At 33.6% G+C, this 25,929-nt stretch overlaps 1 pseudogene; it reads right to left on the bottom strand.

The window, feature by feature from the left end:
* Nucleotides 1-4,181: 4,181 nt before the first annotated feature.
* LOC109459309 (bisphosphoglycerate mutase) lies at nt 4,182-9,399 on the bottom strand (annotated as a pseudogene).
* Between the last annotated feature and the right edge of the window lie 16,530 nt (nt 9,400-25,929).

The raw sequence follows: 25,929 nt of genomic DNA, 5'->3' as shown, positions 1-25,929 counted from the left end.
GACTCAGAATAACTTGACTGAGATTGGATTCCTCACTACAAGGGGAGTAGAACTTGAGCCTAGTAATATTTACATCCAAAGAAAAGATGACTCATAATGCATGTCTCTTTGAATAGATGAAAAAGGAAATTACTAAAAAGTAAAAGTCTACATTAGTTTTTGCTTTGAACATAGTTTAAACCATAGTATTTGTTTTACTTTCTAAAAGCTTTATATTTATAATGCAACTATTTTCATTTCACTGATTATGTGGCATCTTCCTCCAAGTGATGAATACAACAATCATTATTTCCATAAAATTACTAAGGAAAAGTCACTAAACTTTAATACTGAAGGGTGAAACATATTATTTAGGTATGTATATATAGATATATTTAACAATTGTATCGTTACATAAGTAAGTCCACAAGGTATCTTGGATAGTATATATATATATTAAAAGTTGACAAGAGATATAAATCATTTATGGAGCTTATTTTATTTTAGGTCCAATTTTAAGGGTATTTAAAATACTTAAACTTATTTTTCTGAGGTTTTCAGGCCTATTGCATGCACAGTCTTTGTTTAAATAAATTTTACCAGTAACCTTCTGAAATAAATTATACAATGGAAAATAAAACTAAAAAAAAAGTTAACTTTATATGAAAATGAGTAGAAACAAATAAGATAAATGGACAGCATATGGGAGTTTCCTAAACAGGGGAGTCTTATGGAAGATAAGAAGAACACAGAGTAGTTACTAGTGGACTATTAAGCAAAGCCACATACAACACACACACACACACACACACACACACACACACACCTACAATGATCTTAGACTGTTTATTTGTACTTCATATTTTCTGTTCAAATTTTTCCTATTTTACAGATTTCTATAAATGCTGGAGATGATTCTCCTTATTCATTTGCTGATCCACACACTCATTTACTGAATGTATGTTATTTACATGTCTGCTATGTACCAGCTATCCTTCTAGGCACATGTGATGCCTGCAGTCATGTAAACTTCTACTAATGTCTGCCCGAGATGCTTAGAGGGATCATCTTTTTCTTCGGCAAGGGTTTTGGGTAGGAACTGGAAGACTTTACTGAGCCTCTGGCTTTTGGCTAGAAGACAACATAGTTCCTAGTTTGAGTGATAACTTGAAATGGTCCTTAATATCCTAGACCATCGCTATTCATTGGTTAACTGCTTTTCACAGGTCACTGCCCCCTACAGGAGATGTACTAGCTGCAGCCTGAATAAAACCTGGCTATTTTCTAGTCCATGTTCATACACAATGAATAAGCACTTGGAGAGAAAGTTCGAGATCACAGTTTTCACCACTTAAGAATGAATCAGTACTGTATTAATTGTAAAAATAAAACTGGTAAACATACATATCAAAGAACGGGGCATTAACATTTTGACAATGAAGAATGAGAAGAAGATGATTATGAACAGGCAAAACTAGGAATTTCATGTTTTTTAACCCAAATTGTATTGGATGTTGCATCCAGACATTTAAAATACATAATTAAAACAAAGTAATTTATATAGATGTCACTATGTGTATCTTTCTTCTCTAGGAATATAAAATAATGAGGTACGTTGATTTTTTTCTTCTCTGTTACCTAGAAACAGTGGCTAAGCCTAGGTGTTGGGGTACTAGGACGTAGACGTAGGAGTTACTAATAGGTTTTGTGTTGCATAGCTTAAAATTGAAAATTCTACAAATTGGGAAAATTTCCCCACCACCTAGTTTTGTTTTTGAATCTACACTTGCTGGAGAAGACAATTGTGATGGATAGCTCCTATGTACCTAAGCTTCCAGTGCCCAATATTTGTCAAGAAGCTGCAATAAGACTGGAATGAAGCTGACCATTACAAAGTCCCAGGGAACTCAAATTCTCTAGCTATTTATTTTTTCTACAGCTGTAGGAAAGGACTTAATAGTTTCCACGGAAGATAGTTCTTCCTAGATGCACTGTTTCAGAGAACTGTTATTAGTTGAGTCAAAACTTTAAATGGCTTTTGTTGTAAAATAAACAATCGGTATATGGCATTCGATGAGAGGGATGGTCTGAGAATGGTTCATTGTGACAATGCAATCACTTTCAGGTATTAAATTTCAGGATGAAAACTATAAATCATTCACCCTGCCAGAGTGAAGTTTGACTTATTCCTGTGGTCAATATAGGTACAGACACCAAGGGCAAATAAGTCAGAATAACTTGAAGAAAAAAATCCTTAAGCAATAACCACGTATTTTTCACCTCTTCCATAAACATGTGTGTTAAATCTTCTCTACTATCAATTCTTTAATTATATATTAGGCATGATTATTTTTCTTTTATATGATATGCATTATTGTATTATATCATATGAATTTACATATAAATGAATTAAAGCCAGGGACATATACCAAGATTATAACTGCTTATAAAAAGTGTATGTTTGGTTTATATCATGAAAATAATTTAAATTGCATCTATAATTGATAAGCATACCAAATGATAACTATGTCCCTAATAACATGGCACTGCTATATTTTTGTTTGGTTTTATAGGTGCAAAGTATAGCTTAATCCACATAAGTTATGAAAACAATGGTATAAATAACCACATAGAGTGAAATTTTACATTTATGCAAGTACAGGACCCTCAAGGCACTTCAGAAAGTGTTTCTCAAATTTCAATTTGTGTGTGAACTGCAGGGGATCCTGTTGAAAAGCAAATTCTGATTCAGTATGTAGGGGGAGGAGGGGCAGAGTCTTCATTTCAAACCCTATGGTGATAACAATGCTGCCATTCTGCTGATAACAGTGGAAGTAGCAAATAACACAAGTATATTTGCTTTGGATATCAATAGATCAATGAAGTACAGTAAAATATTTTCAGTACTAAGAGTGATTACATTTCAATATGATTTTTGCCTAACTGAGATATGAGGCTATTTCAAGTACATTTTCTAGTTCCCTTGTATCTATTCCTTTTTTCCTCCCACATTTCTTATTTCCATTTGAAATACATATCCAAATACTTTCATTTATGACTCATGCTGACTTCAAAATCAGCAGTGCAGTTCAAAAATAAGGGCACCTTTACCATAACGTGTCTCCTCTGGAAAATGTTACCTTTTGTTATTCTCTCAATCTTTCTTATTCTCTTCTCCCTGCTTCTGGACAAGGATCTGAAAACGCCTCCCAAACTTAACTTGTTTGAAAACAGGACCAATGGCGAAGATGAGTGCCAAAATCCAGAAAACCTAATGACCACATATGATCTCTTTATCCTTCATTGAATATTTTGGAAAATATTACAATAATGGTTACCATCATTCAAAACTTTTCTTTAATCATATCAAGGCATCTTAAAGATTTATTAAAAAATCATGGCTGACAGCCTGAAGGTACTGTATTTGGGGGGCTCACAATAGACAATTCAGGAAAGCTGAGTATGCTTAGTTCCTCGTTGTTTTTTTTTTCCCCCATAGGGAGATTAAAACAAAGCTCTTTAAAATTATATACATATATGTATATTCATTTAATAATTTGTATGTTTTATAATATATACTTGTATATATAAAAATTAAAAAAATACTATATATATATGAAACGTTTTTATGTATGCATAGTTCTCCTTTTCCCTGGGTTAACATTTGCATGATAATAACCAAACCCTGTAGCTCTTACAGCAATGGAATTCCAGGTCAGCAGATGCAAAAGCAACAACAGCAGCTGTAACCTGATTTTCAGAGGAATCGGAATCATCTTTCAGAGGAACATTTCAAGTTGGTGTAAATGCACAGATTGCCCTAGCCAGGTTCCAACTTTTGTATACTACCTATGAAGATAATAGCATAACAAATGATGCATTTATTAAACTTGAAAGCACAGTCTCTTTTTCCCTGTCATTGTCCTCAAGAATATCACGGCAGCTTCATTTCATTTATAAAAACAACTGTTGCCATTAGAAAAATGAAAAATTTTCAGGTGCACATTTTTAATAGTAAGGCATATTTTAAAACAAATTTATATATATATGGATTATAATAGTAAGTTGATTTATAAATTGATTCATTATACGTGACAAATAGTAGGGCTGTATTCTCTACTCTTAAAGACGTAACTCAGGTGTATGCTCAAGGGTACACTTTAACTTTCAGCATTTGTTTATTTTTGCTACTCCATTTGCAGCTATTTCAAGCCAGTACTTGGGAAATAATTTTTTTCAGCCCGTTTCACTTTTCTTTGATCCTCTACTTTCTTAGTGAATGCTTATATAGCTCCCTGGTCACTCAGAACAGTTGAGGCAGGTTCTTACCCAGTTGCAAGAGAATGGGGACTCCAGTAAGAAGAGCAATGTTGATAATGTCTTCATCTGAGATACCTCCAAGATGTTTCAGAAGTGCCCTACAGCTATTTCCATGAGCAGATATCAGAATGGTTTTGTCCATTAACACTTCCAGTAGAAGTCTTTTTATTCCAAAAAGGAAGGAGTCTCTCAAGCACATCTTTTAAGGTTTCAGATTGTTAAGCTGATCCACAGGTACCCTGTGCACTGTTTACCTCTGGCCGTTGTATATTTCCTGGTAGTAATGATGAGACTCCTCTATGGATTACAGGGTTACATTGTAGTTTATTTTCCAGAGCATCACTTGTTCTTCACCATGATTCAAAGCCATTTTCTCTCTGTTGACACTAATCAAGGCTCCATAGTGATGCTCATTTAGATGTCAGGAGTTTTGCGTCAGAACCCATTCCTGCTCCAACTCTTCCAGGATCAACAAGGCTGTGTGGATGAATTGATTAAAGATGGATATGAATTCAAGATCAAACTTAAAGTTGAACACTTTCAGTTGCTTCCCACAGTTCCATGCTTCCTCCATTCTTTCACTCTTGTTTCTGATCCATCCAGATACAAAAATGATTCCTTTTATTCCAAGCACCCTCTCCTTGTCTTAACATAATTAGTTTGTTGGCTGAGCTTCCATAGGGCTTTCAATGGACCAATTTGCAATGGTTCTTGTAGCACATGCATAAGTAAGTTTGACATGTAGAAAAACTTGTTCTCAAAATTCTTCAAAAGTAACCTGATGAAATATTGTGCAACTATGATAAGAGGACTTTTTAAAACAATACAAAATAAAGGTCAGATGATATTGTTTTCATGACAGTATCATAGTAGCAAAATGAATGTAAGGAAATAGTAGATTATTTATTCAACCACCCATAATTAGGGCAAGTAATTGAAAAGCTTACAAATATGAGTAAATTTCTTAATAAATTCATAAGCCCTACTTATTCATTGTCTCTATTCTATCTCATTGTAAGTCCCAGAACTATTAAAAATCCTCCATTTTTGATTTTAATAACTTAGTTTAGTCTTAAGCATGATTATTAGGTAAAATGTATTGAAATTAATTTCAACATAATATGTAGACAATACACCATAGTGTTTAAAAGGCAAAGGGTTTAAATCAGTCATGGCTTTATTTAAAAACTTGACTGTCACTTACCAATTTTGTGACTTTGAAGTATCTGCATAGCATATATCTCTATTTCATTTTCCATATGCATTTATCGCATGGCATTTAGCTGTTTACTGCTTGAGCATAAGATGAAATGCTGGTACCAGACTATGACTGGGAAACTTCATATCCACAGCAGATTTGGAAACACATCATTCATTCATTCATTCATTCATTCATTCATTCATATTACATTTGCAGGTAATATCACAATTCTTAAAGGAATTATTGAAATTACAAATGATTATTATAAATTGCTCATGAAAATATAAACATATGAGTATGAAAGTATTAGTATGAGTGGTTAATGTGATAAATGTTTCTATGAATTAATGGTAGCACAGTTGAAAAATAAAAGCAGAAATTGTTAATGTTTTTTCCTGCAAAATTACGTATTTCAAAGATATAAAAGAGCTTTCCTAGTCTAACTTTATTTCATATAAAATGTTTTTGCAATTTCAATACATTTTGGTTTCATAATTTATTTTTTCTTGCTACTTTTTATGTGAGAAAGAGTAACTCTCTACGTGACAAATGAGACCAAAATATATATCAAACAAAACAGGCCTTGAATTTCTCCTCCTTTTTATAAACCTTTAATTAAATTTCAGAAAAAGTTAACTTTTATTTCCTATATAATTTGAGTCCATTGAAATTGGTACTACAGTATAATTGCATAGCTCCTTGTTCTCGACCATACTAAACAAAAGCAAACGCAGGTGTGAATTAAATCTATTTTTATGTTTTGGAGTCTAGCAATTTTCTTAATGCTATTTAACCATGGCATAACATGAAAACTGTACTAATAAATTAGAGGGTGAAGAAATGTGCTTCAAGTGTTAGTCAATAATTTATGGTGATGATAGACATTATTTTCTGCATTATTGAGCAGAAATTATCTTGCTTCTCATATCACCACAGTATTTTCAAGTCTTACTTTCATCTGAAATGGTTTCTAGTTATCAAGAGCTACACGTATGATTAACTGCATGGCATATTGCATTTGTTAAGAAAACAAGTAGATCACTCCATTAATCCAGAATTAGATATATGTACAGAAAAATCTGTGTTGAGAATATGAAGCTAGAGATGTATCTCTATATTTATGTAACTATGTTAAAGCATGCCTTATTTTTTTTCTCCTGTTCTAAAAATATAAATAATCAGTGACACTACATTTTGACTATGTGGGTTATTGTTAGTGCTTGATGGTAGCTTATAATTTCAATTCAACATTTAAAATATATCACGTTTAATTATCTTTAAGTTGAACCTCATTGAAAATGAAATATAGTAATTATGTAATGTTACTAAAATATTTTAATGTTTTTACTACAATATATCTTTACTATCTATAAATGATACTTTGGATAAACTATGATACATGTATTACTTTATATACAAAAATATGAATAGATGTCTCTTTCTTCATTCTTTTACCTAGCTATTGATCTACCTGTTATCTAATATATACCTATCTCTCTATATCTATCTATCTATCTATCTATCTATCTATCTATCTATCATCTATCTATCATCTATTTATCTATCGTCTATCTATCTATAATTAAGAGTACTGGATAAATTGAATGAGTGAAATAAATGGAGAAATCAAATATGATTTCCAGTTGTCTCAATTGAGCAACTGTGTATATGATATATTTAGAGAAATAATGTAGTTTGGGAGAAGGTCTATTCATGGGAGTCCCAAGTGTTCATTTTTAAGTATGTTAAAATATTGAGATATCAGGCTGACATCCAAATATGCCAATTAATCAATAGTATCTGTGATTCTCAATATCTAGGCTGGAAATGCTAGTCAATATTCACCTTCACAGAGATTATTTTAAAGTCATAAAAATAGAAGAGATAATCTAAATAGAATATAGAGATTAAAGAAAGCACAGTATTGACGATGAGGACAAATTTTGAAAAGTAGAGGTAGATGTGAGGAAAAACAAAAAGTAAACAGAGAAGGAAGAGACAAAGGTGGGGAAAAAGAGAGCATGTGGGGTCAGATTAGCTAAAGTAGAAGTATGACAAAAAAAGACCAGTAGATCAACTGTGAACAATACTGATGAAGGGTCAAGTGAGATAAGGACTTAGCAATATGAAATTATTGGTCAGTTTGATAGCTCACTGTAGTTCTCTTGTTATGAGGGGTGCCAAAAATCAAGCATTCTTTATGTGTACTTCTTATTTCTAAATTATTCAACTCTTCTCATCCATTGATATATACCTACACTAATACTGCACTTTTGTGATTTTTGTAACTTTAATTAAATGTATAACTTTTCCATTTTTCGTTTTTCCAAGATCTTGGGTATTTTTTGTTTCTTTGCAAGCTTATTTCCATCACTTTTCTATTTGCTGTCAAAAACAAAAAAACAAAACAAAACAAACAAACAAACAAAAAAACAAGAACAAACTATAATGGTATCTCTATTGATATTACATCTATATTTTAATTTATAAAAAATGGATTCCTAAGCTACATTAAATCTTCTGCACTGAAAATGGCACAGCATTTATTTTCATTCTTCAGATTTTTTTTAAAGAAAATTATGTTAGTAATGCTTTCTAGTGTTCAATATGGAGTTCTTATTCACTTTCATTATATTTATTCCTTGGTTTAATTGAGAATTTCTAAGTATTCCTTTCTAAATTATATTTTACTGGTTTTAACTGTAATTTCTACATTAATTACATAGTGTTTATCCTAGAACAGCGCTATCCAGTAAAACTTTCTGTGGTGATAGGAATGTTCTACAATCTTCAATGTTTAATATGATAGCCACTAATTACATAAGGCAATTGTACACTTGTAATATGGCAAATGCAATAAAGAAAATTAACTGTTAAAGTATTTAGTTTTAACTAACATCACGTAAAATAGATGTGATTCATGGCCAGCAAACACCTCTAGAGTTTACAATGCATCATAACTAAAAAAACAATTTTCAAATGATGAGCTATTTGATATACTATATAGTATAAAAAGTATCAACTGTTAAGTTGCATTTGTGACTACAAATTTGGGTGAAATTATCAGCTCTAAAATGAGCTTGTCTTTAGCAAATAATATTTGGTTAATAAAATGTATGGAGCAAATAAAGAAAATATTTTTCTGGAGTTGAAGGTTCTCTAGGTTACCGTGAAGGAGTTGAGATTTAAGAGACGGTTCAGTTATTGGTGAGGGTAAGATCTAACATGGGATATTAGTCTTAGTTGCTATTTGAACTATTGAAACAAAACACCACTATACGTAAGAAAGAAAACAAAGATCAGATTGTTTGTTTTCCTATAACAATATAAATTTGAAGTTTTTGAGAAAAAACAAAAGGAATTACTAAGACACCAACGGATCATTACTTTTCCCTTTACTAAAACACAGTTTCTGGAGTGTGCTTGTAAACATGAAGTGAAAACATGAATACAGAGGGTGCCAAAAAAATGTATACACATTTTAAGAAAGGAAAAAACTGTATTAAAATTGTTATACTTGATGTATGCCGATAACAAAAGATGAATACAAGTCATGTGTACACATTTTTTAGCACCCCTGGAACAGAACATAGAGCCCATGAAATTGTAATCTCTTAATATTGTTAGTTCTGTCAACGAATGGTTGTTGGCACCAATTCAATGCCAACAAGAATCCCCAATTTGGGGTATGGTAAAGAGGGAAACTTTATTTAGCACAAACAGCTCAATTGTGAAAACAGCACAGCCGTGAACAGTGTTATATAATAGAGCAATTATGAAACAGCATGACTGTGAGGTGGGCCTGGGGCAATGTGGCCCTGGGGTCAGGCCCTCTCTGGCTAAACAGCTCTGCTCTGCTCTACCTGCTCTGGTTCAGTCCACTCCACTCTGGCCTGCATTGGACTTCTCCACTCTGCTCTGGTGATATTTCTTCACTGTTTCATTTCAGTATTGCAGCTCCAGCCCCAGAAACATAGCAGTCAGCCTTCAGTGGAAAGTGAGTGCAAGCTCTGAACCAGAGGGGGGCTGACTTATATAGACATAAGTCCCCACCCCTATGTCCCTGATTGGTCCATTCAAATGAGAACTCCAAATGCTCACAGGTTGATTGGTCCAAAAGGCACACTCCTGATTGGTCAAAATGGAGCCACTCTGATTAGTTAGTTAAGGTACTGATATTATATATCTCTGCAGCTCTGACTGGACAGGGAAAACCTCAGTCTTATTGGTTGAAATATAATTCCAGGAATTCCTTTATAAGGGTTGGCTCACAGTGTGGGAGACAGGCAGTTCAGTGCAGTCTTCTTGCTTAAATGTGATTTGCATGAGATGCCCATGTAGAAATTGCCACTGGGATCTGTTTTTAAAATTTCAGCCCAGTTAGCCATTACAAGCCCTTTTTACCATGTTTTCCTGAAAATAAGACCTAACTGGACCATCAGCCCTAATGTGTCGTTTGGAGCAAAAATTATTATAAGAGCAGGTCTTATTTTAATATAATATGAGACCTGCTATGATATTATATATTATATTATATTACATTACATTACATTACATTACATTACATTACATTACATTACATTACATTACATTATATTATATTATACCTGGTCTTCTTATATTAATTTTTGCTCCAAAAGATGCATTAGAGTTGAAGGTCGGCTAGGTCTTATTTTTGGGGAAACACGGTAGTAGGTATCTTCTTTCTCAGGGTCCACAGTTCTTTAGTTGTCATGTATGTATGTATGTATGTATGTATATATGTATGTATGTATTATGTATTTTTAGTACAATGGTGCTGCTGCTGCTGCTGCTGCTGCTGCTAAGATGATGATGATGATGATGATGATGATGATGATGAAACAGTAGGGGTAAGTCCATGGGCCCCCGAACCAGATCTCTAGCTCAAAATTTGAATCACAGCCTACAATATGGAGAAAATAAATTTAGCTGTTTACTACATTTTTTTTTAATTTAATTTTTTATCCTCAGTTTAGGAAAAATAGGGATAATAATAGTGTCAACCACATAGGGATTTCACTAGGATGAAATGAGTTCATGCAACTATAGCGCTGAGAACACTGTCTGGTCCTTAGGCAATACAAACATTAACTATTGCTATTAATCATTAACTATTACTATTATTTACAGTCTCTGGCTTATTAGAAACTATTTCAGAGATTGTGGAGATTGTGCAGAGATATGGAGAGTAGAATTTAACTAGGAAAAAAATAAGTGTAGAGGACTTCTCACAGAAAAGAGGACTGCAGGCTGCATATCAGAAAAAACTAAAATATATTTTAAAAAAAATAAAAAATAAATAAAGGAATTCCAATGTGGCAAAAACAGAGAGTATGAACAGAAACCTAAGACAGTTTCTCATGGAGGGGATCAGATGAGAAATAAATAAATTGGGTGTGTGATTTTATTCAGAGAAAAGTAGAAGGACATTAAGTTGTTTTTAGCAAGGAATTATTGCCTATTTAGACCAGGATTGCAAATTCAAATGCCTATGCAGGACAGGTAATTATCACAAGTATGTGACGTGTCAGGGATAAGGCTCTGGAATGTAGTAAGGACATACAAAGAGTGTAAATAATTTATACTCAAAAAGACTCATCTAACGTTACCACTTCCCAGATTCCAATTTAAAGCAAAATATATCACTTTAAATGAATCATTATTTAATGGACTTATTCTGTAAAATAAGCATTTCAAGAAAAACATCCATCAAAGTTCAAGTAAACAGTGATGATATATTTATGCATTCTTTTATAAAACAGAAATGATTTGTAATGTAAGGGGGCTATTGAGCTTCCTTTATTGATTAAAATTGAGGTCACTAGACATGAAGATGAAGCGTACTATTTTTTAACATGGGTGGGTAAACTACAGACTGCAAGGCAAATTTATTTTGTAGCCTGGTTTTGTATGGCCTGAGATCTAAGAATTGTTTTTATATTAGCAAAGGGTTATAAAATATAAAACACAACAAAACAAAAAGAAAAAAACATTCAACAGAGACCACACAAATTTTAAAATATTTGCTCTCTGGCCCTTCACACACAAACAAGTTTGCCAACTCCTGTTATAGGTAATAATAAACATAATATCATATTGTCGACACTTTAAAATAAAAAAGTTAAAAAATTTAATGAACATAATTTTAATTTTATACTAGACATAATATTGAGATTTTGACAATGAAGATTCACAGTAAGTTATCATTTGGTCCTTAATATGATAAATTTCCATATAAACTTAAAGTTAACATTAAACATGTATTAGTACATTAAGCACATATTAATTTTTAATACAGGGGTACCAAGAAATGTATACACATGACTTGTATTCATCTTTTGTCATCGGTACATAATTGAGTATTACAATTTTGCTACAATTTTTCCTTTCTTAAAATGTGAACACATTTTTTTGGCAACCTCTGTATATATGAGTGAATATTAACATGAGCTACTACCATTTTGTAAAAATTGTCATTAAAACACATACAGAATAAAAACTGTTGCAATAGGTGTCAGTGGAGATCTTAAAAACTATAATTTACATAAAGTATAATTTAAATAAAATTATAAAAATAAATATCTCTGGTAGATTATTTAATTAATGGCCCACAAAGAATCATGCCTCTCTATATCACATGACTTGCATGGTTCTATAAATAAAGTTTTATTGGAACATAATTTATTTACATGTTATACATAGTTGTTTTCAGACTACAATAACAGAATGGAGATTCTCCAGCAGAGACCATATAGCTCACAAAACCTAACATGTTTGCTACCTGACCCAACATAGAAAAAGTTTGCTGAATCTTTTAATAGAGAATGATGGTTATATGGAAGAGAACCAAGGCACTGCTAAAGATGTACATCAAGCAATCTTAAAACTTTCATTCCAGCCACATGTTTGAGAATCGCCCATCTAATTCAGAGAATCATGTGAAATAACAAAGTAATTGTTTTTCTAACCCAGTTAGGTTTTTGCATTGATTTGCTACATAGCAATGGATAAATGCAATTGGTGCTGCTGCAAGAATACAATGTGTGGCGCTGACTTTGGGGTTCTGCGGCAGTTTGAGCTGGAAGGGGCAGAGAGGAGACCATAGGCAGAACCTGGCAGAGCAGTGAGGAAAAAATTATTCATGTTTAGATTTTTAAAAAAACATCACATGCTGCTTAGTTGCAGAAAAATTGGCAAACATGTTTGCCTGTGGTAATTCGGAAAAATAGAAAATTTACCTAATTGACTATGTGTCTGGCTAATGACTGTCCAGGTGGAATGAAGGAAGTGCCAACGAGCTCCTCTTAGTTGCAAGCAGGACCAGCTGGGTTGAAAAATAAAAATGCTTGTCTTCCACAATTGCTCAATGAGAAAAAAATTTTCAAACAGTTGGCTTCAGTGTAATGATTAAATTAATAATCAGACTAAGATTCCTTGTTGAGACCTCTTTGAGAATTATGAACACACAACGTGATATATAGATGATGTATTACAGAATTGTACACTTGAAACCTATGTAACTGTACTAACCGTTGTCACCTCAATAAACTTTATTTAAAAAAATAAATAAAAAAAATTACAGTGTTGCCTAGTACATCCTCTCAGCTAGATAAAAGGACTTCTAGAAATCTTAAAATTCTTGCCCCACATACTGTGTTTCCGCAAAAATAAGACCTAGCTGGACAATCAGTTCTAATGTGTCTTTTGGAGCAAAAATTAATATAAGATCCAGTCTTATTTTACTATGATATAAGACCAGGCCTTATATAAGACTGGGTCTTATATGAATTTTTGCTCCAAAAGCCGCATTAGAGCTGATTGTCCAGTTAGATCTTATTTTCAGGGAAAGACAGTAGACACTTCCATAGCCAGAGTCAGTGGTGATTCAACAACTAGTTTTGAGAGAATAGGGGGACATTCACATGATGTAAATACTCCCACTTTGGCTAACACAAAATTCATTAACATTTGACAATTTGCTCTCGCCAGTTAGTGCCAGCGGGCTCTTTGATTCTGATGTAAAGTAGACACACTCAGTCAGAAAGTTTAGTGAGTCTCACATACCATTATTCTGTGTGTATGGTGAAGAAAACTCCTCACCACTCAACATCATTATCTATGAAATCTTAAATTTGTACAGAAACAGAGCTGTGAACCTGAGCTTGACAAAAGGCAATATCAGAGAAGCCGTACTTGGGAAATCTGAGGCCTGAGCAGAGGTGAATATGCTTTATGGAAGAGAAAATCTTTTGACAAAAGAAAAATCACTCCTATGAGAAAAAGCCAATCTGTGAGAGCAAAAGTGGAAAAAAGATGCCTAGAGATAGTTTACATGAAATAAAGTGGCACCTCGGTTTTCAAAGATAATCCATGCGGGAAGACCGTTCGAGTTCTGAAATGTTCAAAAATCGACGCACGGTTTCCCCATAGAAAGTAATGCAAAATGATTAACCCGTTCCATTCCTTTAAAATCAACCCCTAAAACTGCAAATTAAGCATGAATTTTACTATCGAACAATACAATAGATCCATAAAATTTACGGCGTTCGTAAACCAAAATATTGGTCAACAGAGACGTTCGAAAACCAAGGTGCCACTGTAAAAATCTTATTTGTTCTCAGTTTTGTCATTCTGAGTTGGGGTATTATGGAAAGGAACAATGTGAAAGACATTGTACAAGATTGCACACCCTGACACTGAGGGTCAAGGGGTTCAAAGGGTTTGAAAAATACAGCAGAAAGGAAGTCTGTGTATCACTATTGTGGTCTGCTGATTGACATTTCAAACATTTCTCTTTTTAAGAGATCACAATTTCCATTAATTCAATGTAGAAGCCAGAGATTATCATTTTAAAATCAGTCATTGAGCTCACAGGATGATAAAAATAGATAAGATTTTCAATTGGTGATTTAATAACCTTGTTTACAACTTTAGGGGAATAAGCATAGACAATTTGAATTGATCTATTAAAACAGTAAAATCAAACTAAATACTTTAGAAAATTCCATTTCAAGGCAAGGGGCTATATTAGGGTATCAAAAGGAAAAGGGAAAACAATACTCATCATTAGGGGATTTAAAATCTAGGTAGGTAAGTGTGGAAATATGCTCCAGGCAATGAGAGATTAAATAAGTATGAAATTTTGTCTCAATTAGTGCCAGATTGGAGTCTTTATTTGGCCAGTAAGGCTGTGATTGTATGGACAATGGTTTCATTTTATCTTTTATTGAAAGACTGCCTGAGAGATTTATTCCACTGAGATCTATATCCCTATAATAATTGATAACAAATACTTTTAACTTTTTGTTTTCTGGTGTAGTTTCTGAACTGTATGATTTTCCAAATTGAGAACTTTTTCCACCAATAGGCCTTGATGATCAACGGATTGCTAATAGACATGGAACAATTTAATAAATATAGTATTTTCTCTTAGATTCAAATAGTAGTTTTTGGCATGAATATATATCATTATACAAGATGACATATACAGTAGTAAATATCTGTTCTGGGCACAATATGTTTAATGAATGGCATAAAGCTATCCAAATTGTTATAAATGGCAATTCTCAGTAAGGCTATACGTAGTTGCAAGGAAAAGATTCAGTGATTAAGATGGTTGGCATTTTAAAATGGACAGTCAATCATGTGAACTATCATAATTAGTTTTAAGTATTCTGATTATTTTTCCTTTTAAATTTAGAAATATAGCTTGACCAAAGACAAATGAAGACTGTTGGTACAAAATGCTTCCATGTCTGTGTTAAAACATATTATTAAAACAAATAGACTTTACATGCCTACTGAGCTGAAAAATCCCAGCACTAACATCTTCCCCATGGTATAATTTTTATGGCTGCTATTTTGACACTTTTAATAACTTACATGATAATAATCCATACTTTTGTATACCTTGATTGGGATAAACTTTCTATTCTTTACAAGACAGAAAACAACAACAGCAACAAAGCACTAAAGGGAAATCTATTTTTAACAGCATCTTTGGATCTTTCTTTACAGAATTTACACTCTACAGAAATGGATAATATTAACATGGCTTTTGGTTTAAAATGTGGTTTCAAAGTTCTGAATACTATTATTTTACCCTCAAAAGTAGCTCCTGGAACACTGTCAAAGAAAAGCCTGCTTAAAATGATAATATTTTTGACATAAAAACAAATGAAAGCATTGAACATGCTATTGAGCTGCCCATCACAGAGTCATACACTTGTGAAAGTAAAATCACGTGAAACAGCTGTGAGCAAATTTTAAAAATAGTTCTTTCTTTCTTTCATTTTAACATCTAAAACAAGTATAACAATTGAATGAACCTGTTAAAACTATTTTTTTTAAAAAAACCTACCACTCTAAGATTAGGAAATGAAATGTTGATCATATCTTCAAATTTATTAAATGACAATTTTGTCTCAGCATATGCTTGTATAATATTATTCTAATGTTGGCCAAAATTAAAGAAAACCTTCCTTACAGGGCAGACATTATATTAAATAGTATATGAGCATTAGTTATTGTAATATTTACTAAAATATATGAAATAGTTATTATTAATCTTCATTTTCCAGATAAACTAAAGCTCAAACAATAAGTGATTTGCTAAATGTAAAAATTCATTAAATGGTAGAGCTAAGATTTGATATGGTCTCTTGAGAAATACTGTATACTTCATTGCTTGTTTGATCTAAAATTAGTTTAACCTCTAAAAATAATTGCATATTTATTTTTTTTACCCAACTTATATTTATTTAGTGCATATTAGGTGTTTGTTACTTTTTTAGGCCCTCAGACAAAACACATTAAATCTCTGTTCTCATAGAATTGATGTTGGGTTGGAGCTAATAATTGGTAAATAAAGAAATAAGCAAGATATCATCTTAGGAAGATCAAGAAAAAGGGCTCATATAGATGAGAGTATGCAGAACACTTTTCAAAGGTGATATTTGAACTCATTCTTAAATAGTGAGACAGAACGCAGGAGATAGTTAGAAAGGGTAACAGAAGGGTTAATATACATGCAATTGGATCCTTAGTAAGAAACAAAATAGAGAATGTGGTGGAAGTAATTTAATGAGATATAATAGCTTAAACTTTTTCAAAATTATTAAAAGATACCAACAAAATTAAGATATCAAATGGACCATAGAAAAAGGAATAAATAAATAACTTTTAAAGAGACTATTTTCAGTCCAAATAAAACCTTAAAAATAAAACCTTAAAGAAATTGTCACTGAAATTAGGCAGTATTCCAATTTCACTAAGGTTTTATTATTATGTGCATATATATATATATACATATATATATACACACACACACACATACACAATATTAGTTATGTTTAATATACATAATATTTGTAATATGTTACATATTAATGCTATTACAATGTTTATTGTATTAAGATTGCATATTAATTATCATATTTTGATAATTACAAATGTTAGTAAAATATATGTAATATTAGTAAAATATATATGTAAATCACTATGATTGTGTAAATAATTAGAAGACTACTATAGTTTAAGTTGGACTTGAATTATGTATTTAATTAAAATATAAGACAGTAATAGAATATTTGTGAGGATATGGATAATGGAGTAAACTGTCCAAAGTTTAAGGCAGTACTTGAGAATATAGTAAAAATATGAATTAACATGAAGATACGTTAAGTCTCATACATTACATTAGGGATGATGTAATTTCTAACAAAATCATATTGGTAAAAATACATAAGTTTTAACATTCAAAATTTGGATATGCCTAATACTATGGTTTCAAAAAATTAAAGCAACAAGATACATGGAAACTCATGGAGATATAGACTCAACATCATCATATTCACATTCTATTAAAATATACAAAACAATATAAAAATATTTGTAGTGTGTAAACTGATGGGAAGGTGTATATTTTGATGAAATACAAATATTCTCTTCATAGTTATTTATAGTAAAATATCATTTACTATTCCAGAAGAATATCTGACAAAAGTCAACTAAAACTTTAAAATATGCTTTTCTTTCGACAGAAATTATACTTCTAGATATTTAATGAAAAGAGTAAATGTCTACCTACAGAATAATTAAAAGCAAAATTGCATTGCAATATTGCCAACAATTTCTAAAATATAAAATAATCAGTTACTATCAATGGAAAATTGTCCCAAATTATATTTATGAATATATGAACAGTTACTTAATATCATAGTTATTCTTAATTATAAAAGCATTTTGTAAGAAAGCATGTTCAGTATTCTCCAGTTTGGGGGGTAGAGTACCTATTCACATCCTAGTTATTCTGTTTCCTCATATATTTTTATAAAGAATTAAAAATAATAAAGACAATGGATAACATTCATGTACTGCTTAATTCAGGTCAAACACAGTTTTTAATAGTTAACATTTATGATCTTATTTAACCTTTACAAGTGCCCTGTGATAAAGATATTATTCCAATATCATTTGTATTTTCTCAGATTCAAAACTGTATGACACAAAAGGTTAATTAATCTGGCCCTAACAAGCCTTAAGTGGCAGAGTTTGAATTTTAATTCAGACATTTGCTTCAGTATTCATGCTCTTAAACACTCAGCTGAACCCTCATCACTACAAGGTATTGCATTAAAAGCAATAAGAAAACAAACCATAATCTCAATGGCTCATTTTCCCCTCATTTTGTTGCCTGCTAAACCTCTTAGGTGCCTCTTCTCTGGAGAATTGTCTTCTGCTAAATGGAGTTACCTCACCAGGGAAGTCCCACTCCCATCATCACCAGCCCTCAGTCAGTGGCTGCCTGATATGTAGTTATAAAGGCAGGACCAGACCTTAGGTGGGATAACTTTGTGGTGCAGCTAATGCTCCAGAGGGTCTGTCTGTGGGTAAAGCCAAGGCTAGACTTTACCTGAGACCGAATCCTTGCTCAGATCTCTCCCACTTTCCCGTTCTGCCTCATTTTCTCCCTTGTAGATGATTCCTAAATAATCTCCCAACAAATCCTGCACACTTGAATGGTTGTCTCAGGCTCTGCTTTTACGGAATCTGACATAAAACATTTAACATTCTCACAGGACGTTTTCAAAACACAGGCACACAGAAAGTTGAGACAATCAAGAAAATAAATGAAATTGACTGCAGATAATGGCCTGGAGAATTGAGGCCCTTTTAGAGAGGCAGCAGTTCCAGGAAAATGCAGCCAGGTGTGAATTCAGCATCCAGGCTCAATTTTCCCAGATACCTACTTTTTCAAGAGATTCGGAAAATATTTCATTCATGTGAAAAATGTGATGATTAAATTTGACAAACACTTTTATTTAAAAAGGTATAATATTATTTGAGATAAAACATGTATAAGCTAATATGGCATGTGGGCTTCACTATTAAATTTATGTATTCATAAATTTCTGTATTTATTTTTTATAATAAGAAAGAAAGATTGTAAAATCCAGATAATATTTTACATTTTAAAGTCTTACCTGGTCAAGTTGGATTGTTATCTAGCAACTAATTTTATAGAATCCTCTAAGATTTTTATATCTAGTCACTTACAGAATCATCACAACATATGTGTTTTAATATTTAACATTATAAAATCATTATTGTAAAGTAGACAAGAATGATGAAACAGATCCATTAACTAACTTTATTTTCTGTGTGACAATGGTCATATGATGGGTCAGAGTGGTAAATATTATATTTTAAACACTGGACTAGAGAGGATCAAAATGGTGGCATGAGGTGAGCCTCTGTGAAGCTCCCCTGGAATTTACAACTAATCGAATAACACTAACTCCACAAAGGACTCCCTGGAGGGGGGGGGGAGGAGGGAAAGGAGAAGTGCGGAGATGGAGCCGCGCAGGCGCAGGACGCAGACCTAGCTCAGTGCTCCGAGCTCGCTGCTTCCCGGAACTACCGCAGCTGAGGGAGAGGAAAGAACTCGGACTGCTAGGACTCTGCTTATGGCCCACAGGGCTGAGGGGGCAGCGTATAACACGGCTGAACCCAATGCTCATGGCAGAGACCTCGGAGAAAAGACTGAGGGAAGAATGCTGAAAACGGTGGTTTAAGCCCGCACCGCCGAGCAGAGAACGAGCCTTAGGCACTGAGACTAGCCGCCCCCTCCCTACCCTCCCAGAGCTCGCCCCACCCCCACCTGCCTGGTGCTAGAAGCGGAACAATGGCAGTGTCAGATCAAAAGAACAGAATATTTGCTGTTCTGAGAACTGTGGATTACAGACACAGATTCAAGGCCCAACTAGTTTCTGCAAAGGGGAGGGAGCTGTGGAAGCAGGACCAGCTGTGTTGGTGGTCGCGCCATTGCTCTGGTCCACGTCTCACAATTCACCCCACCCCTGGCCCCAAATATCTGGGCGGATGTCTGCAGGAGTAAACAGAACTGCTGAAACATATGGGCTCTGAATCTGGTGCAGGAAGAGCTTTGGAACTTCAAAAGCTCTCCGCATACCCACATGGACACTGTGCCCTGTAACCCAGGCAAACTATTAACAGAGGAGTAGCCCATCTCCCTGGGAATCCCCCCATTGTGTGAGAAGGTAGAATAGTGCAGAGAAAACATAGCACTACCATGTGTGAGAGAGAGAAAAAAGGCTGCAGTTGGAGAGAAAATAAAACATTCTACCTACAATTACTGGAAAACAAAAGAAAGACCTCTTCCTAACAACCTGTTGCAGAAGACACTCCTGTCGATGTCTACAAAGAGAAATAATAAATCAGTAATTGCCATGAATAACCAAGGCAACAAGACAGCTCAGAAAGAAAGTGAAAAGTCTCCAGAAAAGGAACTTAAAGATATGGAAATATGTGACTTAAATGACAGAGAATGAAAAAACTCAACGAGATGCAAGAAAACACAGAAAGGCAGTTTAATGAACTCAGAAACACAATCAAAGAACAACATGAGCATTTTACCAAAGAGATTGAAATTTTAAAAAAGAACCAAATAGAATTTCTGGAGATTAAGAACTCAATAGAAGAAATTAAGAATGAAACAACCAGCTTAGGTAGTAGAGCTGACCAGATAGAGGAAAAAATCAGTGACATCAAAGATAGAAACCTGGAAATTACACAGATGAAAGAAGAAATAGACTTGAGACTTAAAAGAAATAAAAGAACTCTGCAAGAACTTTCTGACTCCATCAGAAAGAGCAATATGAGAATAATGGGCATACCAGAAGGAGAAGAAAGAGAAGGGTACAGAGAATACATTCAAACAAATTGTTGATGAGAACTTCCCAAACGTGTGGACAGAACTGGATCCTCAAATCCAAGAATCGAATAGAACACCTAATTACCTCAATCCCAACAGGCCTTCTCCAAGGCACATTGTATTGAAACTGTCTAAAATCAACAACAAAGAAAGAATCCTCAAAGCAGCCAGAGAAAGTAAGACAGTATCCTACAAAGGAAAGCCCATTAGGTTATCATCAGATTTTTCAGCAGAAACTCTACAAGCCAGGAGGGAGTGGAACCAAATATTCAAACTATTTAAAGACAGAAATTATGAGCCAAAAATAATATATCCAGCAAAGATATCCTTTAGATATGAAGAAGGAATAAAGACCTTTCCAGACAAACAGAAGCTGAGGGAATTTTCTAATACACGACCTGCGCTACAAAAAATACTAAAGGAGGCTATTCGACCACCATCAATAGGGACAATTTGTGGCAACCAAAACATAAAAAGGGGGAGGGTAAAGGCCTGTACCAGAATATGGGAATGGAGAAAGTAAGCGTGCTGAAGAAAATGGAATACTCTAAACATCAAACTTTCTTTCACATAAACTTAAGGGTAACCACTCAAAAAATAAAATCCAGAACTGAAATATATACTGTAATAAAAGAAGAAACAGAGGAAACATCATAGAATACCACCACACAGAAATAATAGACAACAACAAAAGGCAAAGAAACAATGGAGACACAGCCTTACCAGAAAACTAAAGATAGAATGACAGGAAATCCTCACATATCAATAATCACCCTAAATGTAAATGGACTGAACTCACCAATAAAAAGGCACAGAGTAGCAGATTGGATCAAAAACTAAACCCAACCATATGCTGTCTCCAAGAGACACATCTCAGCTACAAGGACAAGCATAGACTCAAAGTGAAAGGGTGGAAATTGACACTCCAAGCAAATGATACCCAGAGAAAATCAGGTGTAGCCATAATGATATCAGATGAAACAGACTTCAAGGTGAAAAAGATAACAAGAGACAAAGATGGACATTTCATAATGGTAAAGGGGACTATACAACAAGAAGACATAACAGTCATCAATATTTATGCCCCCAATCAGGGAGCACCGAAATATACCAAGAAACTACTAACAGAACTAAAGGGAGAAATTGACCAAAACACAATTATACTAGGGGACTTAAATACATCATTGACAGCTATGGATAGATCATCCAAACAGAAAATAAATAACGAAATAGCAGCCCTAAATGACACATTAGATGAAATGGACATAATTAACATATATAGAGCACTTCATCCTAAAACATCAGACTATACATTCTTTTCTAGTGTACATGAAACATTCTCAAGGATAGACCATATAATGGGACATAAAATCAGCCTCATCAAATTTAAGAAGACTGAAATCATGCCAAGTATATTCTCTGATCAAAAGGCTTTGAAATTGGATATCAACTGCAAAAAGAAAGCAGGAAAAAACACAAATACATGGAGATTAAACAACATACTTTTAAAGAACGACTGGGTCAAAGAAGAAATTAGAGGAGAGATCAAAAGATACATAGAAACAAATGACAATGAAAATACATCCTACCAAAATTTTTGGGATGCAGCGAAAGTAGTTTTAAGAGGGAAATTTATATCATTACAGGCCTATCTCAAGAAACAAGAAAAATCCCAAATAAATAACCTCATGTTACACCTTAAAGAACTAGAAAAAGAAGAACAAGTGAAACCCAAGGTCAGCAGAAGAAAGGAAATAACAAAAATCAGAGCAGAACTAAATGAAATAGAGAACAAAAAGACAATAGAAAAAATTAATGTGACAAAGAGCTGGTTCTTTGAAAAGATTAACAAAATTGACAATCTCTTGGCTAGACTCACTAAGATAAAGAGAGAGAGAAGACACTAACAAAACCAGAAATGAAAAAGGAGAAGGTATCACGGACACCACAGAAATACAAAGGATCATCCAAGAATACTATGAAGGACTATATGTCGCCAAATTCAATAGCCTAGAAGAAATGGACAAGTTCTTAGAAACATATAACCTTCCAAGGCTGAACCATGAAGAACTGGAAAATCTAAACAGACCGATCACCAGTAACGAAATTGAATCAGTCATCTAAAGTCTTCCCAAAAGCAAAAGTCTGTGACCAGATGGCTTCACTAGTGAATTCTACCAAACCTTCAAAGAGGATCTAATGCCAATCCTGCTCAAACTCTTCCAAAATATTGAGGAAGAGACAATACTCCCTAACTCATTTTGTGAGGCCAAAATTACCCTGATACCAAAGCCTGGTAAGGATAACACACACACACACAAAAACTACAGACCAATATCTCTGATGAATACAGATGCAAAAATACTAAACAAAATTCTAGAAAATTGAATACAACAATGCATTGAAAAGATTATTCATCACATCCAAGTGGGGTTCATCCCCAGGGCACAAGGATGGTTCAACATCCGCAAATCCATCAATGTGATACATCACATAAATAAAATAAAGGACAAAAATCATGATTATATCAATTGATGCAGAAAAAGCATTTGACAAGATACAACATCCATTTATGATTAAAACACTTAATAAACTAGGTATACAAGGAAAATACCGTAACATAATAAAGGCCATATATGACAAGCCCTCAGCTAATCTCATAATTAATGATGAAAAACTGAAGCCCTTTGCTCTATGTTCAGGAACATAACAGGGCTGTCCCCTATCACCTCTGCTTTTTAACAACGTTGGAAGTCCTTGCCAGAGCAATTAGGCAAGAAAAATAAATAAAAGGCATCCAAATAGGGAATGCAGTAGTTAAATGGTCACTCTTTGCAGATGACATGATGCTCTATATAGAAAACCCTAAAGACTCCACCAAAAAGCTATTAGCAACAATCAACGAATACAGTAAAGTTGCCGGCTACAAAATCAATGTACAAAAGTTCACTGCATTCCTATATACTAACAATGAAATCTCAGAAAAAGAAAAACAAAAAACAATGCCTTTTGCAATTGTAGCAAAAAGAATAAAATACCTAGGAATAAACTTAACCAAGCATGTGTAGGACCTATAATGCTGAAAACTGTAAGACATTTTTGAAAGAAATTGAAGAAGACACAAACAAATGGAAAGATATTCCATGCTCATGGAATGGAAGAGTCAACATAGTTAAAATGGCCATATTACCCAAAGCAATACACAGATTTAATGCAATCCCCATCAAAATCCCAATGGCATTTTTTAAAGAAATAGAACAAAAAATCATCAGATTTGTATGGAACCACAAAAGACCCCAAATAGCCAAAGCAATCTTAAGAAAAAAGAACAATACTGGAGGTATCACACTCCCTGACTTGTAGTACAGGGCTACAATAATCAAAACAGAATGATACTGGCAGAAAAACAGACACATAGACCAATGGAATAGAATTGAGAACCCAGACATAAAACCACATAAATATGAACAGACAATTTTTTACAAAGAAGCTAAAAACATACAATAGAGGAAAGACAGCCTCTTCAATAAATGGTGCTGGGAGAATTGGGTAGCCATGTGCAAAAGAATTAAACTGGACTGCTCTCTGTCACCATGTACCAAAATTAATTCAAAATGGATCAAAGACTTAAGAATAAGACCTTACACAAGAAACTGCATAGAAAAAAACATAGCTACTAAACTTATGGACCTTGGGTTCAAAGAGCATTTTATGAATTTGACTCCAAAGGCAATGCAAGTAAAAGCTAACATAAACGAATGGGACTATATGAAATTTAAAGGCTTCTGCACAGCAAAAGAAACCATCGACAAAATAAAGAGGCAACCAACTGAATGGGAGAAGATTTTTGCTAACAGTGCCTCCGGTAAGGGGCTAATATCCAAAATATACAAGAAACTCATGCAACTCAACAAGAAAAAAACAAACAACCCAATTGAAAAATGGGCAGAGGACCTGAAGAGACATTTCTCCAAAGAGGACATACAAATGGCAAATAGACATATGAAAAATGCTCAACATCACTAATCATCAGAGAAATGCAAATAAAAACCACAATGAGATATCACCTCACCCCAGTTAGAATGGCTATCATCAACAAGACAAATAGTAACAAGTGTTGGAGAGGCTGTAGAGAAAAAGGAATCCTCATACACTGTTGGTGGGATTGCAGACTGGTGCAGCCGTTATGGAAGGCAGTGTGGAGGTTCCTCAAAAAATTACGAATAGATTTACCATATGACCCAGCAATCCCTCTCCTGAGTATCTACCCAAAAAATATGAAAACATTTATACATAAAGACACGTGTGCTCCAATGTTCATTGCAGCTTTGTTTATGGTGACCAAGACATGGGAACAACCAAAATGTCCTTCAATAGATGAATGGATAAAGTTGTGGTATATATACACAATGGAATACTATTCGGCGGTAAGAAAAGATGATATAGGAACATTTGTGACAACATAGATGGATCTTGAGAGTATAATGCTGAGCGAAATAAGTCAGACAGAAAAGGCAGAGATCCATATGATTTCATTGATATGTGGTATATAAACCAAAAACAACAAAAGAACAAGACAAACAAATGAGAAACAAAAACTCATAGACATAGACAATAGTTTAGTGGTTACCAGAGGGTAAGGGGGTGGGGGGTGGGAGATGAGGGTAAGGGGGATCAAATATATGGTAATGGAAGAAGAACTGACTCTGGGTGGTGAACACACAATGGGATTTATAGATGATGTAATACAGAATTGTACACCTGAAATCTATGTAATTTCACTAACAATTGTCACCCCAATAAATTTTCAAAAAAAGAAAGAAAGAACAATAGGCAGAGTCCAAATATGAATATAATAAAAAAAACAAAAAAACTGGACTATATTGCCTCTGATCAACAAATTTAATCAGTTTGGTTCCACCTTGAATTGAAATAGAATCTATGTGAGAAAGTATCAATTAGAAAAGTTCCTTAAAGGATATTGAAGTGCTATATGAAAAATTATACATTCACAGGAATTGGTTCCTCACAGGACATTCTAATCAACTTTATTGACTGTTGAATTGAATCGACTAATTAGCTGACTAGGCTTCAAGGAAATACATCTTTGAAGAACAATCATGAACCTCTGATTTAAGGGGAAAGGTGTCAAATTATACTGGGGCCAGATTTG

The sequence above is a fragment of the Rhinolophus sinicus genome, linkage group LG01 (genome assembly GCF_036562045.2).
Source record: "Rhinolophus sinicus isolate RSC01 linkage group LG01, ASM3656204v1, whole genome shotgun sequence".
Lineage (NCBI taxonomy): Eukaryota > Metazoa > Chordata > Mammalia > Chiroptera > Rhinolophidae > Rhinolophus > Rhinolophus sinicus.
This window is presented reverse-complemented; position numbering and strand designations above follow the sequence as displayed.